At 35.3% G+C, this 9,451-nt stretch overlaps 1 protein-coding gene across 7 annotated transcripts in view; it reads right to left on the bottom strand.

Annotated features, from left to right (window-relative positions):
• Positions 1–9,451, bottom strand: part of Ptbp2 (polypyrimidine tract binding protein 2) — a 65,578-nt gene that overhangs the window by 8,402 nt on the left and 47,725 nt on the right. The window lies entirely within an intron of this gene.

Consider the following 9,451-nt stretch of genomic DNA (forward strand, 5'->3'; position numbering starts at 1 on the left):
CTTTCCTTGGAGATTACATTTTGTTTCAGAATGTTCTAACTTAAATAAAATTAAGAAAGCTAAAATAATAAAACCAAGTACCATCATACCTTCTGAACAATCATGACACAATATTCTTTGGTTATTAACCCATTTTATTTCTTCTTGTATGTGGTATGTGTGCTGATAACTGTGCACATGTGGAGACTAATGTCTTACACTGCTCTTTGCCTCTGTGTTCTGAGCTACTGTCTCTCAGAACCTGAGGCTGACTAAGCTAGGCTGGCTGGATGACAGGCTTCCACAACCCCTGACCAGGCCAGGAACTAGGGTTCCAGGGGTGCCTCCGTTCTAGGCTTTTTCACACTGGTTCTGGGGATCTGAGCATAGGACTTTATGCTTGACATGACAGTACATTCTTTACCCACCAGAACATCTCCTTGGTCCTGACTTATTTCTTCATCTTAAATACAATACTGCTCATCACACCTCACAGGTTACTTCCATTCACCCCTTAAAGAATAATGTCACTTTTTGTGAGGAACATATATATCTACTCATAGACACTCATACTCAGTGTTTTTTTCTCTTATCTTCTCATGGTGAGTGACCTCTCCATGCTTAGAAACAAAGCAACACAAGGAAAACATGCAGCATTTTTAGGCGGGTTGGCTGACAATACATTTATTTAATAATAGTGGGAAAACCAGATGTAGTAATTATATTGTCAAATCATTTCTTTGTTTTAGTGGCTTTAATTGGCTACCTCTTGCAAGAAAAAGTAATTTAATATGTCATTAAATTCTATGGTCTTTATGAGACTCAGAATTAATATTGGCAAAACTAAACAAAAACAAAGCCACCAACCTTGATACACTAAATGTAACAGGCAAAAAAAGTTCCATGTTAAGCCTCACATTCTCTTTTATATGGAGACTTCAAAAACAGTTATTTGGTAAGCTCGTTTCTAACAACAAATGAAATCAGCTCCATTTATGGGCTATTTTCAATTTTAACAGGTAAGGAGATGCTCTCAAGGCCACTAACTCAGAAAACTTTTACTGAAAACCCAACCATAACTTAACACAAAAATAAAACAATCTCAGGAATTTCCAAATTCCTTGTATTTTCTCTGTACATCTAGACTTTTAACATCTCCTGTTTATGTTCCAGAGTTCTGTGAGCTTTATAACTAGGCTAAAAAAGTTTGAAACTTTTTGGTTTCATGTCTCCCTTTACACTTAAAATTACTGAGGAAAACAAGCTTTTGAACTAAAACTACTAATATTCATAAAAAAATTAGTTTATAACTATAACTATAGTTTATAACTAATAGTATAGTTTGTAACTATAACTACTGATTTTTACTATAATACAATTAAAAACAAGAGAACATATAATTATGTACTTTATTAGCCTTAAAGCTGATGTACAAAATAAAACTCCTATGAAAACCAATAAAAAAAAACCCCAAGAATCAAAAAGACAAAACCTTTTTTTAGTATTAATGTCAGAAATTTTGATTTTTTTGGACCTCCATCAGGCATTAAGAGATTCCCTACAATCTTTGGTAATATTTCACAAATAGTACCCTTAATATTAAAAAGTACTAAGGAATTTAAAAGACAATTCGTTTCAAAGAAACAATGATGTAATGACATTTTAAAAGGAATATCAAGGAATATAGTTAAAATTATAGATTGACAGTCCTAATCACTTCTTACTCATTTTCCTATTTTATTCTCAAAAAAAAATCATTGAAGTATTAACAAGATTTCTTTCTTTTATTACATATTTTCTTTATTTACATTGCAAATGACATCTCCTCTCCTGGTTACCCCTCCGAAAAAATATCAAAAACAAAAATAAACAACTAACCCTATTTCTTTCCCCCTCCCCCCTGGCTCACCAACCCACCTTCTCCCTCTTCCTGATCCTGGTATTCCCCTATTCCACTGGGGCATAGAACCTTCACAGGACCAAGGGCCTCTCCTCCCACTGACTAGGCCATCCTCTGCTACATATGCAGCTGGGGCCATGAGTCCCATCATGTGCACTCTTTGGTTGGTGGTTTAGTCCCTGGGAGCTCTGGGGGTACTAGTTAGTTCATATTGTTGTTCCTCCTATGGGGCTGCAAACCTTTCAGCTCCTTAGGTCCTTTCTCTAGCTCCTTCATTGGGGACCCAAGATTTCTATCTAAGTATTCTTAGTATATCACTTTTGGGAAAAATCTTTTTCTTCTTTTAATATATATTTTCCCATGATAACAATTCAATAATCTAACAAAATTACCAAAAAATTATAACCTAATAGAAAATTTATCAAAATACTAAATATTTAAACATAATTGTTTAAAAAAACCAAACTCTAGGCTTTTACATCTGGGATTTATAAGGAAGCAAATTTGATGGTAAATATTTAGGTCATGAAATGTCATTAAAAGAATTATTTAAATGAACCTAAAATAATTGTGAATTAAAAGACAAATGTAAATTGTTTTAGAGTCAAGAGACAATTTAAAAATCTAAGCTGAATTTTAATAAATATTACCTTTTAATAAAAGGAACATTCAAGTTTCATCCAAGAAAAGTTTGGGTTAAAAACAGAATCAATGAATCCTCTCTTAGTAAGAGGTAAGGAAGTTATGACCAAAATGTAAAACGTAAGCTTTCAGGCCCCCAGTACTGTCCACATTTGTTTAAATGCTATTCGCAATCTATTTATTATCACCACTCCTGGCTAGGAGGCTACAAAGCAGGTTGGTGAAATAATGTCAAAGAACCCAAATAACTGTGTCATAAACCCCCTGCCATATGGAACCAGTGATTTTTAAGAGCTATGGCAAACAGTATTTCCCCGTATAACAAGTCACGCTTTCCAGCTACTTCTCCCCTAGGCTGGTAGCAGGAAAACTGCCTTCACTTCTAAACCAGAGGCATAGATAGCTCAAGCTTCCATTAGACTTGAAAACCTCTGGGGACATGCCTCAGCCTTTTCCCAAATATTCTTCTCTGAAAAGTTAACTTTGTCATCACACAGAAACTTTTTAGATTTTACATAAGTACTGGTGGCACCAGGAAAACCTACAAAATATTTTGCAATGCATTATCTCATCAATAAAAGTGCAACTTCTACATTAATGCATAAATGTTAACTCAATTTTATAAGGTAACTGCTCCTTTGTAAAACTTAAATAAAACATGTCACATGCATAAGTTTTAAATTTTAGCAAGAGACACTAATTTTAATGACTGGCAAACTCTTTAGCTAAGTACATTATACATCTTCCATTACAATAACATGCAACTTGAAACTAAGTACTGTGAAAGAAGTTATTTTCCGCTTACGGGCGATTACACGTGGTAAGAGGCCCTTCAGGTCATCACTGGTGTTAAGATAAAAGAGAAAGAGGTAATGTGAAAGAGAGAGGTCACATGGTAAGAGAAGTGGGAGAGGCCAGTCCTATCCTTTTTCAGAAACCCTTTCCCAAATACCACTAAAACAATTCTTTCACAAAACATCATCCAAGAACCTTCCATTAGGCTCCACTTACAAGCTTCACCACCTTTTACTGATGACACAGAAGGGTTGACCCAATCTCTAAACATTCAAACTATTCCTAGCTATTTTTTTGGAAAAAAATTTTTTATATATATTCCTAGTTTTTTTTTGTTTTTTTAAATATCCAAACTATTGTCAGATTTGGTCCAAACTTTTTATAAGAACAAGAAAAAATTCCTTCTAGGTCTCACAATGTTCCTATAAAAAGGCATTATTTTCTAAGCTTCAATATTCTCATTTTTTCTTAATCCAATCTACTACAACAGATTCCAGAAATTTAGTTTAAAAACAAACACTTGTTCTATGCTAGGCACTAGGAAAAACCCTTCATGTGTCAATATATTTAATTCTCACCACCATTATGCTCATTGCAAATATGTAAGCCAGACAGTGAAGCTACATCAGATTTTCAACACAGGACTGCTGGACTTCAACTTCATCATTATGAATTAATTCTGCCACACTGTAAACACTGTCTCTTTCGTAATGCCTTACTTATCTTGCCATTTCTCCTTGCTATGACAACATCTTTTGGGCATTAATTTATTGTGGTTTTTTTTTTTTTTTGTATAATCTACTTCCTCCTAATATGCTTTATATTTTTGTGGACAATCTTGTGGTGCATAGTGCAGTCGAGAGCCACTTGTGATTTTAATCCTAACTGTTACAGCTGTCACTTTTCATTTTAGGTACTGGAGACTAAAGCCAGGCTTTGCAATTGTTAAGCAAGCATTCTACCTCTGAGCTATGTCCCGAGTCTCAATCTCATTTTACTACAATAATAAATATGTATTATGTACTTCCCAAATTTTTCTTCAACAATTTACTTTATACACATGGATCTTTGTGAGCTGGAGACCAGCCTGGTATTCCAAGCCTGCCTAGGTTTCACAGTGAGATCCTGTCTTTAAACAAACAAAACTTTACACTAAATTCTTTTTTGTCTCATAGATATCTTCATATTTTATCCTTTAGAAATAACTACCATTAAAATATAATGCATTTACTTTTCCCACATTTCTTTATTTCATGCTATCTTAAACTCTTTGAGACAAAAAACAAAAACAAAAAACAAAAAATTTACTACTCCTGTCTTTAGTTCCCAGAAACTGAAGCCAGTTTCTTAAAAAATAAACTGATCATCCTTACTCAATTATTTAAACAACCAACAAGTCCTTTAGCAAAGACTAACTAACATTTTAGATAATTATAATTTACCTTCATGAAGTAGAGTGGGTGGAAACTGGTTTTTGATAAGCTTTTCCAGTATAAAATCCCCACTTCCCAGATAACATCATCCTGAAGAGCTTGCTCTGCAACCCTTGTAGCATCACCTCATTCAGATTTTCCCAATTATCCTATGTGCCATTCAAAATATTTGTCCCTCACAAAACAGTATAGACTTTGTGTCATATTTGCTTACATTGTACCGGTGGCTCGTAAGACCCTTCTGTTCTTCCTTTGGAAATACATCAGGTATTTCTGATCATGAATCACACATTTCACTCTATAAAACAACACTACATTTATTTACCTCTAATCAAAACTATTCTTGGTAATCACCTCCCACTAGAATACAAAATCCAATCAGAAGCTTTGGTATTCTGCTCAAAGAAATATGAGAAAAAAAAAAATGCTTAAAATCAAGAACCTAATTGAACCGTTCTGTATGTATCTCTTTTTCTCATTGATGAGCCGCTCCTGTATAGCATTCACCTCAAGCTGCCCTCTTCTGTGGCACTAACTGCACACACACATGAATGTGCATCTTTACAAAGCTTTCCTGTGTTTCACACACGTCACCTGTAGCTGTCATCTTTTAAAAATACATAATTTCTGTTTTATTCTGGTGAGACAAGGTCTCACTCTAGGTGGTCCAAACAGATCCTGAATTCATGACACTCCTGCCTCAGCCTCCCAAATAGAATTACAGGTGCACATGACTACAGTGAGCTTATAATTAAGTCTGAAGTGTGGTTTCTTTTTAACAAATGTACTAGAGCCAAAGGCTAAAAGCGAACTGTTACAGAATTTGGGCTATTCAGTCTTAAAAATAATAAATCTTCTTGGTCCTGTTCTAAGATTATAGACTCACATCATGACAGTTGTCCCCCAATATCTTTTCTAAAAAAATTAAGACTTAAATATTAAGTTTAAAAAATTCAACTACAGTAAAATAAAACACAGATTAATAGACCAAGAATCCACACGTTCTCAGAGCATCTTTGGACATACATCATACACAAACACAAGATGCATTAAGACTGCTCCTGGGAAGCTCTACCAGTGCCCGCTAATACAGAAGTGGATGCTCACAGCCATCCATTCGACTGAGCACAGGGTCCCCACTGAAGGAGCTAGAAAAAGGACCCAAAGAACTGAAGGGTTTACAGACCTTTAGGAGGAACAACAATATGAACTAACTAGTACCCTCAGAGCTCCTAGGGACTAAACTACCAACCAAAGAGTACACATGGTGGGACCAATGGCCCCAGCTGCATATGTAGCAGAGGATGGCCTAGTCGGTCATCAATGGGAGGAGAGGCCCTTGGTCCTCGAAGGCTCTATGACCCAGTGTAGGGGATTGCCAGGGCCAGGAAGTGGGAGAAGATGGGTTGGTGAGCAGGGGGAGGGGGGAGGGAACAGGTTTTTTTAATTTCTTTCCTGGAGGGGAAAACAGGAAAGGAGATATTATTTGAAATGTAAATAAAGAAAATATCTAATAAAAAAATATGAGATAAAAAAATCTACAAATGGGTTAGATAATATGAAAATGTTACTAAATTGGTAATAATAGTTTAATAAAAGTATAGGTTTTGAATAATCCAAAAAAAAAAAAAAAAAAAAAAAAAAAAAAGACTGCTCCTGGAATAACCTGGGACACTATCTTAAATTTTCCAAGTTATTGGAGTCTTTTCTAAATTAGTGTTTAAACGGTATGATATAAGTCATTCACCATTATCAAGTATTATATACTGTATATTAACTATATTCACTATATGTTAATACAGTGGGAGGCACAACTGTTTCATGGTCTATCGTGATACAATGTTACTAGACAACATTTTTTACCTATACTACAATCTTATGGGAACATGTTCTCCAGATGAATCTCTGACTGAAACACTTAGTAAATGGTTGTATTTTAAAAGTTCCTGCCATAACAAATGACATAAAGAACTTTAAATAGGGTATAAGCATAAATAATTTTTCTTTGAACTGGTATTTTTCTACTTATTCTGCAGGGAGAACCTATCCTCAAAATAATCTGCCTAGGTATTTAACAGTAGAGTCAAATTTTTAAATAGGAACCAAATAATGGGAGACAGGACAGAGAATGTTGCTAATCCATGTGTCTATGACTCTTCACTAGTACGTCTCTTTAAAAGGTACTTAATTCCAGCACTGTCTTAATAATTGAAAGGAACTTTTTGACTCACAAAATTAACAAGCAGCCTTTCCATCTTTCTAAGCGTCTATTCTACTTATGGTTCTGTAGAAACATTAGAAGTAGCAACTACTATAAACAACCTAAAAATATTAAATAATATCTAAAAATAACAGCAATTTGTGTTTTTTGAACATACATAGATGAAAGAACAGGTAGGTCTTATTAGCGTATCTTATGGAAGCAATGACAACAGTTCTATTACTTACTGCTACAACGCTTACTTGCAATTTTTCCTCCTGATGCTGTTATAAAATACATGAAACATATGGAATGTCTTATAAAAGCTGTTTATATTTTTCTGCATATGTTTAGAATTATGTTTGTAATTATAAAATAGAATCACAAAAAAAAAGGGAACCAATGGCAAATGTCATTTCAGGAAATGCTTTTTAAAAAGCAGAAGACTGACAGAAAGGCACTAAAAGTTTTCAAAATAATTCTGAAAGAAAATTACAAACTGATAGAAAGACATTTGTAATACTGATACAGAGCTAGAGTAAACAAGATAGTAAGGTACCCACAGAACATGCAAGCATGAATGGAACACATACATACAGCATAAAGTATTTGAAAAATTACTGGAAAAAGAACAGATGTAACTCAATGGAGGTTCACTCACTCTTGGTTGGACTGGAGAATTGCCTCATTTAAAACAACAAAAACCTTACTAAACTTCATTCCTCATATAAAAACTAACTTAAAATGGATAATGAAATTAACTAAAACCAAAAGTGCTAGAAAAGAGACAACCTTTACAACCGAGCCCCACAAATCACTACGGTAAGACAGTAAATTATACACATGCTGCCAGAACAATCAGACCCACCATGTGCAGTCCTTGGTTGGTGGTTGAGACCCTGGGAGCTCTGAGGGTACCAGTTAGTTCATATTGTTGTTCGTCCTAAGAGGCTGCAAACCCATCAGCTCCATTGGTCCTTTCTCTAACTCCTTCACTGGGGACCCTGTACTCACTTCAATAGATGTCTGTGAGGGCCAATAAGTGGGAGAGGGTGGAGTGGCAGGCATGGGGAGGGGGCACATGGGGTTTGTTTTTGTTTGTTTCTTTGTTTTTCGGAGGGGAAACTGGGAATGGAGAAATTTACATGTAAATAAAGAAAATATCTAATAAAAAAAAAAGACAGTAAATTAGACGTCATCAAAATGATGGATCTGTGCTATGAAAGACTCTTGTTGAGGGATGGAAGGACTCTCCTTAGATGCTGCGCTGACCTATGTGGGTGGAAGCAGGAGAAAAGGAAGCGAAAGGGATGGGATAGGAGGGGCAAGCAAGGAAAATAAAGTCCAATTTATTATGACTAAATTACAAACTTTTCACTACCTCAGTCATACCAAGGTCTTTTTTGTTCTCACAATTATGACAAGAGGTGTAATATATAATCTTCTGCTATTTACTAAAAAACACTAATGCTTTCTGATCTTTTTGTTTTATGGGGATGCATTCCTTTGGAAAAAGAAATATATCTAAACTGGAATAAACCTTGATTAGTAGCTTTGTTAAGTCCTTTGCTCAGTTCCTTCCATTTTGGAGTCAGAGAAAAGGCAACTGAATCAATAATTACATATCAATAAGCTGCATCCGTGAATCACTAGGTTACTCTCTCAGGCTACTAGAACCTGGAAGCAACAGTTTCTAAAGTTTAAAGCAGATACTGGGAATAATCTACCCTATACCCTGTGCCAATTCATAAACTTGGCAAGAATTAATGCTTGTACCCATTCAATGAAAACAAATAGATGCAAATGTTTTGTCTAGCAACTGTATTTGTTAGCAAAGAAACTGAGGAATGTATTGTTCTACACTGCCTCAAGGACAGGCTGAGTCATTGCAGCATATGCCCCAAGAGGGCTGAGGTCCTGGCTTTAGTCTCCAGTACTGCTTCCAGCCCCAAAAGTAAGTGAAAGAAAGGCCAGGATTATTTTGCACACACTCTATGATAAGGCAAAGGTCTAGTTTATTTTGGGGGGTGGGGGGAAACCTAAGTTTTTGCTAACTAATGAAAAAGAAGTATGTGAAAGGACAATCTTTATAAGCCCTCACTCTGTTGAAATATACTAAGGCAGAAGTCACTAGTGATACTAATCCGTTAGCAGAACACTAGAAGGAAGACTTCATGTTACCATATCAAATCCCAATCACCATGGAACCATGGAGGAACCAGCTGCTGTGTATCTTCTTCAGCGATGTAGTAAGCCCAAATGCAGTGAACAGAGGAGGAAATTATGACACTACAGGGAAAGAACCAGCGCAATGGACAACTAGCAACTTTCTAAAAGCGTAATTTAATTTTTTTTATCAAATCAACAAAACTGAAGTTGGGGCAGAGGGCTTATCACAGTATAAAAAGAAATTTATGCAGATATATAACAACCAACACCAATTATCTCTCTCAGAATCTTGCTCTGTACAAGGCTACCTTTAAGAAAAAAAAAAGGCACTTT

This window comes from Mastomys coucha, unplaced genomic scaffold, assembly GCF_008632895.1.
Source record: "Mastomys coucha isolate ucsf_1 unplaced genomic scaffold, UCSF_Mcou_1 pScaffold16, whole genome shotgun sequence".
In the NCBI taxonomy this organism is placed as follows: Eukaryota; Metazoa; Chordata; class Mammalia; order Rodentia; family Muridae; genus Mastomys; species Mastomys coucha.